Source organism: Lithobates pipiens, unplaced genomic scaffold (assembly GCF_037356315.1).
Source record: "Lithobates pipiens isolate NorthernLeopardFrog02 unplaced genomic scaffold, aLitPip1_a1.2 Scaffold_16, whole genome shotgun sequence".
In the NCBI taxonomy this organism is placed as follows: domain Eukaryota; kingdom Metazoa; phylum Chordata; class Amphibia; order Anura; family Ranidae; genus Lithobates; species Lithobates pipiens.
The window spans coordinates 325,237,760-325,255,148 of record NW_027507748.1 but is presented as its reverse complement, the minus strand read 5'-3'; the positions used below and the strand labels follow the sequence as shown (position 1 = coordinate 325,255,148).

General features: G+C 46.1%; 1 protein-coding gene across 8 annotated transcripts in view; it reads right to left on the bottom strand.

Moving 5' to 3' along the window:
* Window positions 1–17,389, bottom strand: part of DLGAP3 (DLG associated protein 3) — a 655,676-nt gene that overhangs the window by 411,753 nt on the left and 226,534 nt on the right. For all 8 annotated transcript variants that reach the window (XM_077481746.1, XM_077481739.1, XM_077481741.1 and 5 more), the window contains one exon: window positions 14,179–14,264. The gene's annotated coding sequence lies outside the window, so the exon portion shown is untranslated. The remainder of the gene's footprint in view (window positions 1–14,178; window positions 14,265–17,389) is intronic.

Sequence of the window (17,389 nt, the reverse complement as noted above, 5' to 3'; positions counted from 1 at the left end):
TTCAGTTTGTATTCCGCTAGGTTGAGATCCGTCAGAAATACACGGAACCGGCTGGCCATTATTCCAAAAGCATTTTCCACCACTCTTCTCGCTCTGGCCAGCCGGTAGTTGAAAACCCTCCTCTCCGGGGTGAGGGCTCTTTGGGGGAATGGCCGCATTATGTGGTTGTCAAGAGCAAAAGCCTCATCCGCGATGAATACAAAGGGTAGTTCCTCCACATTCTCCGAATCAGGTGGCAAGCCCAGGCCACCTGTCTGTAGACGGCGGTAGAACTCCGTCTGGGCGAAGACTCCTCCATCCGACATGCGGCCATTCTTCCCCACGTCCACATAGAGAAATTCATACTGTGCCGACACCACCGCCATTAACACAATACTGTGAAACCCCTTGTAATTAAAAAAGTATGACACCGAATGGGGTGGTGGCACAATGTGGACGTGCTTCCCATCTATGGCACCACCGCAGTTAGGAAAGTCCCACCGGGTGGCAAAATGGGATGCCACAGTCTGCCATTCCTGTGGCGATGAAGGAAACTGGGGAGGCAAAAAGCAGAAAAAAAACAAAATAAGTACTTTGGCACATTAAACATTGTACATTACAACACAAACTTTATTTCACGCTTCTGCCTAGTCACATGACACCGATCGTCTGCTCCCTGTCATTGGGAGCAGTGATCAGGGTCATGTCACTGCTAGCCCATCCCCCAGACAGTTAAGAAAAACACTCACTCAGAACACACTTTAAACCATTCCTTGGCCCCCTTGTGCTTAATAAAACACCTTCACTGCATGTGACATTTTTACAGTAATCAAGACAATTTTGGACAGCATTGATCACTGTATTAATGACAATGGTCACAAAAATGTATGGAAATTGGCCAATGTGTCCGCCATAATGTGGCAGTCACCAGAAAAAAAAAAAAAAAATTAAAAAAAAAAAAAAACGGTTAGCAACGCCATTACTATTTTCAAAAATGGCAAGATTTTACAAATGCCAGCAAAATAGACCATATTTACTAAACGATAGAACTTTAAAAAAAAACAATCAAGAAACGCTTAAATTGTGATTCATTTTAACACATTTTTGTTTACTAAAAGACTACGTATCAGCATCAAATGATGTCCCAAAAAATCATGGTGATATATTTTTGTGACTATCTTTCTTTAGAGCGAAAAGAGAGAAAAAAAAGCATATTTAGAAAAATGCATTTTGGGTTTGTTGGTGGTTAATCACCAAAACTAAAAAAGCAGAGGTGATCAAAGACAACCAAATACAAAATCGCTTTGTGCTAATAAAATGAAGATAATTTACTAGGAGGAGCCATGTTACAAGGACGCACAATTGTCAATTCAAACAACGCACTGCCAAATCACCCAAAAAAGTGATGAAGGTCAGGAAGGGGGGAAAATCATTCCAGGGTTGAAGTGTGTTAAAAATACAATATATAATTCAACATTAATTTAAGGACACACAGACTCGTTGGAATTATATTAAGTGTGCGTGGGGGGGATCCAGTTAAAGGACACACAGACCATTTGGGATACTATTAAGGGGGGGGGGGGGATTCAGTTAAGGGGACACAGACCATTTGGAATAAGCTTTAAAATGTTTGGTTTTAGGATAAAGCAATAGAATGGAGCTGACAAAAGACATTTTAAGTGACTAGACTAGGTGGATATGGGCCTACCATAGCATGTTGGTGAGGTTTAATGAAGGCAAATATGCATGAAAAAGAAAAAAGGAGCATTAAAAGATTGCAGCATGCATGAGGACAAAGGGGACATTCACAGCATATTGCAATCATGGTAATTAGAGATTGAGGAAAGAAATACAAGGCATTAGCAAACATTAAAGACAATAAAATGTGATGTTAAATGCTAAAATCTTACCTTAATATAGTCCTCCTGCAGGACCTGTATAATGGCAGAACAGGTCTCTGGGATAATGATCCCCAGAGCCTGGGGGGAGATGCCTGTCGAGAACTTCAAGTCCTGAAGGCTTCTCCCTGTCGCCAAGTAGCGCAACGTGGCGACGAGCCTCTGCTCCGGAGTGATGGCTTGCCGCATGCAGGTATCCTGCCTGCTGATATAAGGGGTCAGCAAAGCCAGCAGACGGTGAAAAACGGGGTCCGTCATCCGGAGATAATTCCTGAAATCATCAGGATTATTCTCCCGGATCTCACGAAGCAAAGGCATGTGCGAGAACTGGTCACGCTGGAGCAACCAATTCTTCGTCCATGAACTCCTCAACACCCCGTCCAAGGACTGTTCTTGGGTTGCAGAATGAACTACAACACCAAGCGCAAGCAAAGCACGAACTCGACGACGAGTACGTACACGCAACATGGCTTCAAAACGGTCGGATTGTCAGAGCGAACTTAACAGACGTCACTGAAGAACAGCAAGGCCTGTGAAGAGCGAGCTGAAAGTCAGCGAGCGCAGTTAGATCGCACTGCAAAATACAGACACGAACTGACTACACGCACTAAAAAACAGATACAAACCTCACAAGCACAAACTGAAAAGCAGTGAAAAACGTTCTGAAAAATACGAGTCTGAAAACTGCGAATCGTCTCTCACCAAACTTCTACTAACACGAGATAAACACGAAATTAGCAGAAGGAGCCCAAAGGGTGGCGCACTTGGTATTGAACTTCCGTTTTATAGTCTCGTCGGACCTGGTGTACGTCACCGCGGACCAGACGGGCGGACTTTAGTGTGATCGTGTGTAGGCAAGTCCGTTGCGTCGGAACTCTGTCGGAACTCCGGCGGAACTCCGTTGGGAACTCCTTCGGAATTAAGTCCTCTCGTGTGTACGGGGCATAACACTTCCCATCAAAGAAAGTCGCCACATTTGGTTCCTCCGAGCTCACACTCTTTCCAGACCTCACCAATCTCTCCATCTTCTCATTTTAGACTTCTGTCATCCCCTCTTTTTAAATGACTGCAGTCTTACCTTTATAGTGCAACTGGAGCAAGGGCTAGTTCACATCAGAATCACACACGGATATGGTGTGCATTCCTGTGTGATTCCTGTGCGTTCCAATGCAGTGCACTTTTCAGCCCATTCATTTGAGATCACACAAAAAGTAGTACATTCACTACTTTTGAAAAACATGCTGCACCAAATCCCACTGGTACAGTGGTACCACACTTCATTAGAGATCTGTGTTTGGGATGCCATTAACAATGTATTGGCGCCCGCAGCAGATCACAAGAGCAGAGCATTTTGAGCGCGGTGCTCAAAATGAATGCAAAACATGCCTTTCCCACACCACATCTGGTGTGAGCGACGCTAAAGAAATTCAACACATTCAGATGTATAAAAAATATAACCTGAAACTGTTTCTTCTTTACAACCAAAACATAACATAACTTATCGGAATCCGGGAGCCCCCTTTAATAAGGGGGCCCCCAGATCCCTGCCCCCCACCCTACGTGAATGAGTATGGGGTACCTCATACCCCAACCCATTCACCTGGGGGAAAAGATGCATCAATAAAAAAACACACTAGACAGGTTTTTAAAGTAATTTATTAGGCAGCTCTGGGGGTCTCTTCTCCCGCTCTCTGGCCTCCTCTTCCGGTCTCCGGTTCTTCTCCCAGGCTCCTCCGCCATCTTCTGCTCTTTTGTCGCTCTTTTGCTCGCTCATCCCCACCCCCTTTTCTGACCGGCCTGCATGCTCAGATAAGGGTCTGGTATGGATTTTGGGGGGACCCCCACGCCACTTTTTCAGCATAGGGGGTTCCCCTTCAAATCCATAGCAGACCCAATGGCCTGGGAGGGGAACCCATGCCGTTTTTTTTATTAGAGAGGCGACATTGTTGCTTCTTTCTCACACTCGCTGCAGTAGGAAAATGTGTTTTTCCTATTGCAGCCAGCGTGAGATGTACCCTGTCCAAGAACCAGCGCGATGGGATCGAGCTGGATACACATTCTCGCAGGCAGGTTTCTTTCCCTGTAAAGTCGCTTCATTATAGATGGAGATCCGACTTTGAGGCAACTTCCATTGAATTCTATGGGTACAAGTCGCCTAGAAGTCGCCTTGAAGTAGTACAGGAACCTTTTCTGAAGTCAGAGCGACTTCAGTAGTGTACATTAAGACGGCTCTCATTGACTATAATGGAATTTTTGATGTCAAGCGACTTGGGGCGACTTGAGGTCTGACAAGTCAAATCCCAAGTTGCGGTAGTGTGAACTGAGCCTGAGGCCGCGTACACACGCGCGGACTGTTTGCCCAACCTTGTTCGTCAAACAGTTTCGGCAAACAGTCCGCTCAAAATTTGCATGAGCGGACTTGCCCACACACGAGCGGACTGTTTGACGAACAAGGTTGGGCAAACAGTTCGCTCAACTTTTGAAATGAACGGACTCGCCCACGTAAGGAGGAGGCAAATCCGCCCATTTCGAGCGCGTGTACAGGTAGGCGGGGCCCGCGAAGGAGACTTCGCGGGCTCCGCCGCCTGGAATGGGCTTAAAGGGGAACCCCAACGCCGAAAAAAATCGGCGTGGGGGTTCCCCCAAAGTCCACACCAGACCCTTGTCCGAGCACGCTACCCGGCCGGCCAGGAAAGGGGGGCGAGCGAGCGCGCCCCCCCTCCTGAGCCGTACCAGGCCGCGTGCCCTCAACATGGGGGGTGCCTTGGGGAAGGGGGGGCCGCGCGGCCCCCCCACCCCAAAGCACCTTGTCCCCATGTTGATGAGGACAAGGGCCTCTTCCCGACAACCCTGGCCGTTGGTTGTCGGGGTCTGCGGGCGGGGGGCTTATCGGAATCCGGGAGCCCCCTTTAAGAAGGGGGCCCCCGGATACCGGCCCCCCACCCTATGTGAATGAGTATGGGGTACAATGTACCCCTACCCATTCACCTGTGAAATAAAGTACAAAAAAAAACACAACACAGGGGAAAAAATATTTTATTGCACAGCTCCGGGGGTCTTCCGTCTTCGGGGGTCTTCTCGCCGGACTCCTCCGCTATGTGTGTGTAGCTCTTTTACTAGCGGAGGAGTCCGGCTTTCTTCCTCCCCGCCGCCGGCCTCTTCTCCCGACTTCGGGGGTCTTGTCCCCCTCTTCGGTTCTTCTGCCGGGCCACCGCGCCTTCTTCTAGCTCTTTTACAGGCGGTGGCCCGGTCTTCTGTCGCCGCTGCCTTCCGTTCTTCTGTCGCCGCCTTCGGTTCTTCTGCCGGGCCACCGCGCCTTCTTGTAGCTCTTTTACAGGCGGTGGCCCGGTCTTCTGTCGCCGCTGTCGCTGTCGCCGCCTTCCGTTCTTGTTCTTCTTCTTCTTCTCCAGGCGATGTTGACACGTCGCTCCCTCCGGCCGGAATGCCAGAGCCGCGCTGTGCGGTCACTTATATAGTGACAATGGGGCGGGGTCACATGGTATATGTCACATGGGTTGGTCACATGGGTTGATGTCACATGGGGACTATGACATCGTAAGGGGGCGGGGTCACCATGTGACCAACCCATGTGACATATACCATGTGACACCGCCCCATTGTCACTATATAAGTGGCAGCGGAGCGTGTCCCTGGCATTCCGGCCGGAGGGAGCGACGTGTCAACATCGCCTGGAGAAGAAGAAGAAGAAGAAGAACAAGAACGGAAGGCGGCGACAGCGACAGCGGCGACAGAAGACCGGGCCACCGCCTGTAAAAGAGCTACAAGAAGGCGCGGTGGCCCGGCAGAAGAACCGAAGGCGGCGACAGAAGAACGGAATGCAGCGGCGACAGAAGACCGGGCCACCGCCTGTAAAAGAGCTACAAGAAGGCGCGGTGGCCCGGCAGAAGAACCGAAGGCGGCGACAGAAGAACGGAAGGCAGCGGCGACAGAAGACCGGGCCACCGCCTGTAAAAGAGCTAGAAGAAGGCGCGGTGGCCCGGCAGAAGAACCGAAGAGGGGGACAAGACCCCCGAAGTCGGGAGAAGAGGCCGGCGGCGGGGAGGAAGAAAGCCGGACTCCTCCGCTAGTAAAAGAGCTACACACACATAGCGGAGGAGTCCGGCGAGAAGACCCCCGAAGACGGAAGACCCCCGGAGCTGTGCAATAAAATATTTTTTCCCCTGTGTTGTGTTTTTTTTTGTACTTTATTTCACAGGTGAATGGGTAGGGGTACATTGTACCCCATACTCATTCACATAGGGTGGGGGGCCGGTATCCGGGGGCCCCCTTCTTAAAGGGGGCTCCCGGATTCCGATAAGCCCCCCGCCCGCAGACCCCGACAACCAACGGCCAGGGTTGTCGGGAAGAGGCCCTTGTCCTCATCAACATGGGGACAAGGTGCTTTGGGGTGGGGGGGCCGCGCGGCCCCCCCTTCCCCAAGGCACCCCCCATGTTGAGGGCACGCGGCCTGGTACGGCTCAGGGGGGGGCGCGCTCGCTCGCCCCCCTTTCCTGGCCGGCCGGGTAGCGTGCTCGGACAAGGGTCTGGTGTGGACTTTGGGGGAACCCCCACGCCGATTTTTTTCGGCGTTGGGGTTCCCCTTTAAGCCCATTCCAGGCGGCGGAGCCCGCGACGTCTCCTTCGCGGGCCCCGCCTACCTGTACACGCGCTCGAAATGGGCGGACTTTCCGAGAGGGAACAGTCCGCTCATTTCGAAAGTACAGCGGACAGGCCCACACACGGGCGGACTGTTCGCTCAAACACAGTTTCAGCGGACAGTTTTTCGGAATTTCCGAAAGACTTTGTCCGTCCAACTGTCCGCTGAAACTGTCCGCTGAAAGCCCACACACGAGCGGACTGTCCGCCCAAACACTGTTCAGCGGACAAGGTTGGGCGAACAGTCCGCCCGTGTGTACGCGGCCTAAGTCAACCTAGGTGTCTGGTTGCCAATCAGTGTAGACTGCAAATTCTATTGTTACAAATTAGACAGACCCAGTCTGCTAGATTTTCAATGAAAGACAAGAGTCAGCAATGGTGAAAAGAAGAGCATCCATATGCATTCAATAAGCATGGCTACCCTTTCTATATAGAAAATAACACACTGTACACAGAAACTAGGATTTCAATTAACATTACACATGATTGTTTATATTAAGTGGATATCTTTTACATGTAAACCTAAAAAACACTTTATGTTTTAGAACAGAGGGCATTTGGTCACCAAATCCAACGCAAAATCAAGACAAAGTATTTTTGTGGATAAAGTCATGCAAATAATTTCTTTATGTCCCTGTAGCGAGCCAGAGGTTCCAGATTTAGTTAAAGAGACATAAATCCACTATTTTAAAATTAGAAATAATTTCCTTTGATTTTTTTATTTTTTATCAATAGTGATTACATACATAGTTTATTGTCTACAAAATCATACAGTACACAAACAAGCTGGGCTTAGAAGCTCACTGGTTTCTTTGCAGAAGGAAGCCTGATTTTGCACTTTCCAGCTTTAGTAAATAAACCCCATTGTGTACTTAAAAGTGGGGTATGCCTGTACTTTGCAGTGTTTTAGAGAAAAGGGTTTTGTACTTTTTTGGCCTACCTTAACATTAGTATATATGAAGAAAAAAAGACTGCATTTCAGTTCTAAAAAAATCTCTGAGCTTCTGACCCAGATACACAAGCTAAAAACGATTCATACAAAATCACTAGCACACTCTATTCTGATTGACTTATCTTATGGAAAAGATCTAAAAAAACACATTTTTTAAATTCCATCATTTTTAGCTTAACACGTTAAATAAAATAAAGTAATAATTTCCCAGTAAAATAATTGTCAATATTCTTAACCCAGCACTTGCAAATATACAATTTTCAATGCTGCTGGCTCCTGCCCGCTCAGTGCTGCTTCTCTGGACATCCAGTTTTTACAGGAAACAGTGGACAGTGCAGTCTGTTTGCTTGATGAAAGGATAGGGAAGGAGGATGGTGAAGCAGGGGCATGCTTTGCCATCCTATGCTATGGGTCTGTGTGTTTCTAATGATGTACACAATGTAGGGATACACAAGTTTAATCTCTGCATGTAAGGGTGACTCCCCAGGAAGCCGCAAGAGGAAGGAGCCACCCTAAAACAAGAAACCTGTGGTCATGGCACCAACTTAAACTAGAACACAAGCAAGGGGGGCATGGTCAAGCTATGGAGGAGTGAGGACGTGATCTCCCTCAGCTCCTATCAGCTACACTGGGACAAATCTAGATGTAACCAGCTCCAATCATGTCAAAACATTTGCGGGCACACTTCCAGCCGCCGAGGATAGTTTGGGCGAGGCAAGGCCTGCTGGATACATACTTCCGGGAGAAGGGAGGACTCAAGACAGCATTGGAAAAGAAAGCCGCTCGGCAACACGTGGCTCCAGTCTGAGATGGCGGCATCCCTAAACCCATTGCCCCGGTCGGTGAGTGACTCTGCTCCCCCTGTATCCCCAGGCTTAGTGTCTTCCCTAGAGCATGGCCCTGACCCTACAGACTTGCTGGGAGATGGTAACCTCAAGCGCCACCTCTGGTTCATTTTCCCCACTAGAGAAGACCTGGAGCAATTCACAGCCAGGATAGAAAAGGCTTTCACACAGGACATTGCACAGCTGAAAGCCGATACCACGCACCTGGGGGGCAGAATGGAGACCCTAGAACAGTGTTTTGATGACACCCTCCCCCACATCACTATGCTGCAAGAAAAATGCACTGCACAAGACCATAAAATGGAGGCCCTGATATCCCAGCTGGTTGATTTTGAAAATCTCAGCAGACGAGCTAATATACGCATCCGCAGCATGCCAGAGGCCACTGCCAGAGGCCACTGCACCTAGAGACATCATCCCATCCCTAGTCGGAGTGTTTAGGAAAATATTGGGGCTTCCAGACACTGCCCCGATAGAAAATGATCAGGCACACAGAGCTCTGAAGCCGCCTTCAGAGGAGCCTGAGTCCCCATGGGACATTATCTGTAAGCTCCATAAGTACACTCTGAAAGATTGCATAATGCATAAAATGTGGAACAAACCATACTTTGATTCTGATGGGGCAAAGCTGTTTTTCTATCAAGACCTCTCCAGGCGCACACTTATGCAACGCAGAGCTCAACGTCCTTTGCTAATGGCCATTCAAGATGCGGGCCTTACCTACCGCTGGGGTTTCCCCTTTAGCCTGCAAGTGCTGAAAGAAGGGCGACAAGTTACACTACACAGTAAAGATTATTTACCACATGTCCTGTCTACTTTGAAGCTGGGAGACGTGGAATTTCCGGACTGGAGGAGAGACCTAGATTTACCTGCTTTCTCCCTCCCCAGCCATGGCAAACCACAAGAGGCAAAGTTCGGTCTAGGGGCAACAGACGCCATACTAGCAGTGCCTTTCCCGTCCCTTCTACCACAGAGACTGATGAAACTTTCCCTTACGGCTCAGGATGATTCAAGAGGCCTCTCTCTCCGGGCCTAACCACTCCTAGCCTTGATGGTCCAGGCAGGGAAGCCTTGGTCCCAAACTCAAAAGGTTTCACTAATGGTACTGTGCCACTGTTGTTTCCCTTAGGTTCCCAGCATATTCTCTCTGCCCCAGATGTTAAACTCTGGACATGAACAATTGGCGTCCCCTGTTTGATTATTAATACCCTGTAGAGGCAGTGGAGGGGAGTGGGTTCTTAATTTTCCCCATGCAGGCTTCTGTTCCCCCAGTAGGCCTATCCACACTTGGTGTAAACCCTATATGGCATAGTGGACCGTGGCCCATTGCCCTCCTTGCAGCTAAGGGGTGCCCTTTGCCTGGCTCACTGACTAATCTTATAGCAGGTCGGTTAGACTCCACCTGCTTTGATAGGTTGTATTTTCTAACCTGTTCAATTGCGTTGATTTATATGTTAATGTTGTGTTTTTTTTCTTTTCTTCTCCGCTTCCTCCCTTTTCTCCACTCAGTATACTCTAAGGCATGCTACCCATCACATCGTTCACGCCATGATCAGTGGTGCTCTTCCGGTCTGATGGTGTCCCTGGGCCTTCATGGCGTCTGTTAAGGTAATATCTTACAATGTTAGGGGTCTCTGCTCTCCACACAAAAGAAGCAAGCTATGGTCGGAACTTAAAAGGCTAGACGCTCAGGTACTGTTTTTGCTGGAGACACATTTTACCTCCCAGTCCACACCTAAATTACCCGTCCACTTATTTAACCAATGGTTCCTAAAAGCCTCTACTGTTTCTAAGGCAAAAGGTACAGCCATAGCTATCCACACATCATGCCCCTTTCAACCTATAGAATATTTTTCAGACCCCTTGGGCAGGTCTGTCTTCCTGAAAGGTAAAATAGCCAAGGCACTATACACCTTATACAAATGTGTTGTTAACTTATACAAACGTATATGCCCCTAACTCTAACCAGCTTGCCTTTCTAGATACCACTCTAGAATGGATGAATGAATTTAGGGAGGGCCATCTGATCGGGGGAGACTTCAAAGCCCAGATCCCTTGACACAACCCATAACCACTCGACTCACTCCTCAAGCAATTTAGAAAAAAAAACTCCAATCCTACCTCCTGTTCGATAGCTGGGAGTACTATTTACTTATTATTCTAAAGTACAACCCAGATCTCCTCTTCATGGACCAGTTTACCCTCGAGCTACTGCAGGCAGCATCAATAGAGAATATTACCATCTCAGACCATGCGCCAGTGTCTGCAACTTTTACCCTAACGCACGGCACCCAGCATACATGGTCTTGTCGACTAAATGAGAACCTCTTGGATGACAGCGGGGATTTCGGATACCCTAACACACTACTTTAAAGAGAATACTACTGATGATGTGGGTGAAGGCATGATTTGGGAGGTTCATGAGGCAGCAAAATGGGGTGAGTTGATTTTGCAGGGGGCCAGGTGTAAGAGGGTGCGGCAGGCTGACTTTCAGAAAGTCTTGGAAGCCCTTCAACAGCTGGAACTCCGCCATAAGCGTCACAGGGACCCAAAGGCTTTAAAGAGGTTGCTGGAGCTAAGAGAACTTTTCTCCAGCCAGGGATAGCAAGTGCGCGGCCGCGTACAACGTGACATGCCCACGGGACCGGTGGATTGCCAGCGATCGTGTCACGGAGCCTCAGAACGGGGAAGTGCCTATGTAAACAAGGCATTTCTCCATTCTGGCTTGTGTCATGACAGTGATCACTGTCATGTGACTTGAAGCCCATCCCCCACAGTTAGAATCACTCCCTAGGACACACTTAACCCCTTCATCGCCCCCTAGTCATTAACCCCTTCACTATCAGTGTCATTTACACAGTAAACAATGCATTTTTATAGCACTGATCACTGTATAAATGACAATGGTCCCAAAATCGTGTCAAAAGTTTCCGATGTGTTCACCATAATGTTGCAGTCCTGATCGCCACCATTACTAATAAAAAAAATAAAAAATAAAAATGCCATAAAACTATCCCCTATTTTGTAGACACTATACCTTTTGCACAAACCAATCAATATAATATTTATTATAGCAAAAAGTAAAAAATAATGTGTTTTTTCAAAATTGTTGCATTTTTTTGTTTATAGCGCAAAAAATTAAAGCCGCAGAGGTGATCAAATACCACCAAAAGAAAACTCTATTTGTGGGAAAAAAAGGACGTCAATTTTGTTTGGGTGCCATGTCGCATGACAGTGTAATTTTCAGTTAAAGCGACGCAGTGGTCAGGAAGGGGGTAAATTCTTCCGGGGTCTGAAACGGTTAAGATGCAAAGGTTGCCCTGAAAACGTAAAGTGTTACTAAACCCAGGACCCTGCATTCACTATATCTGGTCTCTCACAGTACGCAGAAGATTCTAAATTAAAGTGGTTGTAAACCCTTACAGACCACTTTTTACTACAGGTAAGCCTATAATAAGGTTTACCTGTAGCTACCCAGGATATCGGACTGTACAATGCCTGTAATAATGTGCTTTTTATTTACAAAAAATAGATATAAGGACATCATATAAGCTAATTGTAATATGTATTTAGTTTCACATAGCTAAGCATTTGTTTGACTGGGATGGATTTATGCATCCGAGATATCCTTGGGATACTACAAAGCTGACCTTTGTAGTTTTGCATATTAGAAACACTGCTGCTATACTTGCCTTTATCCATGAACACACCAATACACTACAAAAGCACCAACCTGTCTTTTCATTTAGTGACTACAGTACACACTGTGTACAACACAGTAATCCTGAGAGATCAGGACCATGGACAGCACTGTTTTAGTTATCGGATCTCCTTAGAATGAGGCTGTTTATTTTTGGTTTACTAATTAATGAAAACCTATACAGAAATAAAGGCCCAAGATCCAAGACCTGAAAAGTCACGAATCGTGACCCACATATCTGTATCATGTCAGTGACTCATTATCAGTGACACAAGGATATGGATGACAGCTCCAATACTTGCATTTTAAAAAACAACTTAGCAATGACAGCTCACATATTTTGGCCCTGTGCTGTTTAACTATGACTTTATTCAAATATTGACTAATTATTTCACCTTATTAAGTAAGTAGGTAAACGTGATACATTTCAGTTGGGCGTAGGTGTTTTTTGACAACTTTAGAACATATGAAGTGTATAAAGCATGATATGTTTTAGGGCTTTTTCACAACACAAAAAAAAATGGCAAACTTATAGGTAAAGTATAATGTATTTGAAAAGAGTACATGCTTTGAATTATTTCTGTAGCATTTACTTTAAGGGGACACTGTCACCAGACATAACATTTCTTTTTAAATACTTCCAGTATTAGCGTATATTGTATGCTCACATTGTTGTCAACTAAAACAATTTATTTATTTATTTTCAAAAAATGATCAAGGTTCTCTACCCACCACTGCAAAAATTAAATGCCATCAGCCACACATACTGCAGCTGCTGACCTTTAATAATAGGACATTTTCCTGTCCTGAGTCCAGCGATATCGGCACTGCAGCTGTTGTTTCTATTAGCTGTCGGGTGCTGCCGCATTACGGCTTCACGCCAGGTCCTTACTGTGCTTTTGCGGCAGGGGTAGGAGGACGGAGCTAAGCTGCTGATGTAATGCGCCGCCGGGTCTCCCAGAAGTGGGGACAGGATACCGGTAAAAGACAGGTATCTGCTCCCCCCCTGAAAGGTGCCAAATGTGGCACCGGGGGGGGGGGGGGGGGGGAGACAAATGCACAGAAGTTCCACTTTTGGGTGTAACTCCGCTTTAACTGACAATTGCATGGTTTTGCTCTGGCTGACAGCGGGAGCATGCACAGTGATAGAAAGCCAGCTGCAGTAGTAACAGCTGGCAATATGCTTGTGTTTATACACCAGCAATGACACCTCTGGAGGATGAATGTGCACTAGTGTTCCATTAAGCCATTATTTACAATTTCCGGTGACTCTCTGTGGACACATGACTGAATCGGTCAGTGGGTAGAGATACTGAAGTGACAGCTCTATGGCTGCTGGAGCTGTTGTCAACAGTTCCAAGATGGCAGAACCCATCCCTGGACATAAAAAGGGATGCACAATAGACAAAATACTTATGATGGATTTCCATATGATGCTTCATGCTCATATTTATTTATACAGAAGTTGGGGTCAAAAAACATATTTTTTTTTACACAACGTTCACTTTTTAAATGCTTGCTCTTCCATATACTACCATATAAATGTATAGATTAGCCACTAGGGATAGCTCTGTATTTGTATTATGCTTATTTACCATCCATGCTTTTTAAAAACATGTTCAGATAACATACCAAGCATATTGTTAGTGCATTTTTATCAGCTGAATCGTAGACATACACTGTGAGAGCGATCAGTACAGCAAAACCACTGTGTGGCATTGCAAAGCAGGAAGCAGGACCTGAGTATGTAATAAGCAAATATGTCTGCCTCCATGTACATATTTAACTACATACCATACAAAGTTTTTTTTTGTTAAACAGTATACGTCAATTGCGGTATTTTTATCACAAGCTCTTTCACATCTAAGAAATTGTACATCACCTTGAATGTGCATGCACATTCTAAGTCTACAGGGTGAATACAATATTTAATATCGCACTGTGCTACATATCATAAATAATGCACCTTCATGTGTACATGATGTTTATGAGATTTGTTGCATGAAAAATACGTTCAAGCATTGCTCTTAAAATGTCTGGATTCTGGTATTGCTGCTACATGACTCTCACATCTATCTATCTTTTTTTTGTTCTTATACAGGGAAATGAAAAAGAGCCAGAGGATGAAATGAGCTCGGCTTTCCTTACCACTTTGAGACTGACTCTAACATCCCGCTGACTTCATGGTCTGTGAAGCTCCAGTCACACCACTCACGGGATCCCCCGTCATGAGCCTAGAGAGAGAAAGAGAAATAGAGGGGAGGTGAATGAGAGAAGACAGCAGAGAGAAATACATAGATGCACAAAGCAATCAGGCAAGGAACCGAATAGGGAAGAACACACTGAGGGGGAAGGGAATGGTAGAAGGCAGAAAAGGTTAAAGATAGAGACATCATTATTGGATGCAGGCTAATGACCAGTGTCTTCAAATACTTCAAATATACGGCCATTGTGCACGTGAACAACATTATTTAACTCCATTAGTCACACACTTGGGGCCTGTATACAAGTTTCAGACATAGTACACATAGTGACCACAGTACTGAGAATCATCAGTGATTTATAGTGAGGAAAGCGTTGTTTTATGCTGGGGGCACAGCTTTGAAAGAACAGGGCTAGATCCGCATTGCAGTTCCTCTGTCAGCTGGTGAATATTATCAAACACTGTGGACTACTATGATGAATTACAATGGTTTGCATAGCTCCTAACTGTCTCTCACTTCAAGGGACTGTCCCTATTTTGAAACCAAATCCCTTTTTCCACTTTTTTTTTTTTGTGGCTATATTCATCCAACCTCTGCATGATTGGTTTTAATATTTTAACCCTTTCTTGCATAAGCCTTTTTCTGGCATTTGTTGCTTACAAGTTAAAAATCTGTATCTTTTGCTAGAAAATTAGTTAGAACCCCCAAACATTATATATTTTTTAACAGAGAGAATAATTTTATGGCACAATGTATTTGCGCAGCGGCCTTTCAAATACCATTTTTGTGCAAGAAATACACTTGAATAAAAAAAATTTAAAAAACAGTAAAATTGGCCCAATTTTGTTATATAATGTGAAAGATAATGTTAGACCGAGCAAATAGATACCTAACATGTCATGCTTTGAAATTGCGCACACTTGTTGAAATAGCGAAAAACTACAGTACTTAAAAATCTCCATAGGCATCGCTTTAAGAATGTCTACAGGTTACCTGTTTAGAGTTACAGAGGAGATCTTACACAAAAAGTATTGCTCTTGCTATAATGATCACGGCAATACCTCACATGTGTGGTTTTAACACTGTTTACATTTGCAGGCGTGACTTCTGCGAGAGCGCACGGAGGGATGGGGCGCTTTAAAAAAAAAAATCTTAATAATTCGATTTTTGGGATTTTTACACTATTATATTTTTTGATTTTTGATCACTTTTATTGCTGTCACAAGGAATGTAAACATCTCTTGTGACAGTAATAAGCAGTGATGGGTACTCTTTTTGGAGGGATCTGGGGTATATAAGACCCCAAATCCTCCTTTGGACTTAAAAGCATTCAAGACGTCAAGTTTGGCTGTTTTGAATGCTGTCATTTTTTAAAACCTGGCGCCTTTAAGTGTTCAGTAAACTGGAAGTGATGTGATGACATAGTTTCCAGGTTACTACATCCGAAACCTGATCAAAGCTAAATTCAGCTTCATTCAGGTCTCCGGCCAGCTGGTGGACGTGTCGGCTGGTTGCTTGGGCCTCCCGGTGGGATGGAAGGCAGTAGGGGGAGGGTTGTCCCCTCCCACTGCTTGTAATAACAGCCAAGTGACTGTTTAGCCACATCAGTTGTTATTACAGAAAAGTTGAATGGTACCGAGGTGAAGCCTGCAGCTGCATCACCCTGGTACAACCCCTTCAACCTGAAGGACGCATACTTGCATTACGTTGGTGTGAAGAGGTTAACAAATCAGTATACAGGAAAAATTGTGGTAAAAAAAAAAAAAAGTTTAACCTAAGCTTTTTCAATCCTGGGTTCCTGGAACCCTACATTTCCTCCAGAGGTTGCTAGGGGTACCTTCAGCAATGATGGATTAAAGGAGAAGTTCAACTTTTGTAACATGTTACAGTACATGTTACACCCATATTCAGGGTGCAACATGTAACAAGTTATAGATGCACCGGCCCCTGATCCCCCTTTCTGACAGCTAGTGGGGGATCTTCCTGGCTGCGTTATCCATTTACAGTGTTCTGTGAATAGGAAAACTACAAGATCCACCTTTACGGCTGTCGGCTTGTAGTTTTCAATGAACTACCACGGTGCTGTTGAGCGCTGTAGTACCGTATTTATCGGCGTATAACACGCACTTTTTTCCCCTTAAAAGCAGGGGAAAATCATGGGTGCGTGTTATACGCCGATCCCCCGAAATTCTGAGCCTCTGGGCGGCTTTCAGCCGCCTTCGGCTCTTTAAGGCGACTTTCGGTCGCCTTCGGTTCTTCTCGGCAGCTTTCGGCCACCTTCGGTCGTTCTCGGCAGCTTTCGGCCGTTCTCGGAAGCTTTCAGCCGCCTTCGGCTCTTCTCCGCGCCCGAAAGCTTCCGGCCGCCTTTGGCTCTTCTCGGCGGCCGAAAGCTTCCGAGAACGGCCGAAGGCGGCCGAAAGCTGCCCGAGAAGAGCCGAAGGCGACCGGAGGCCCGCCGAGAACTACCGGACGCCGCCGAGATACACATCCGGCTCTGTATGTAGGCGGCGGCATTTTTAAAAAATAAAATAGACACGGCTGCAATGGGGGACACGGCTGCAATAGGGGACACGGCTGCAATGGGGGACACGGCTGCATAAGGCTACAATGGGGGACAAGACTGCACTGGTGGACAAGGCTGCATAAGGCTGCAATGGGGGACAAGGCTGCAATGGTGGACAAGGCTGCCTAAGGCTGCAATGGTGGACAAGGCTGCATAAGGCTGCAATGGTGGACAAGGCTACATAAGACTGCAATGGTGGACAAGGCTGCAGATGACACTGATGGGCATATAAATGTAAGTTGTTTTTTTTCCCTTAAACTTCCCTCCTAAAAGTTTTTTTCCTTAAAATTCCCTCCTAAACTTGGGGTGCGTGTTATACGCCGGCGCGTGTTATACGCCGATAAATACGGTAGTTCATGCATGCTTCCTGCCACAGTGTAACTGCCTGGCTGTATCTGAAGTATGGCCAGACAGATATACAGACACTCTGTAGGACCTTGGCCTTATAACCACAATCTGCTGATCGTAAGTGCAATGCTTTACAGGTCCACATTAAAAAAAAAATGCATATTTTTCTTACATGCAAAAAAACAGGATTCTTTTTTTTATTTTGCAAAGGTGAACTTATCCTTTAACGTCTACCTACAATAAC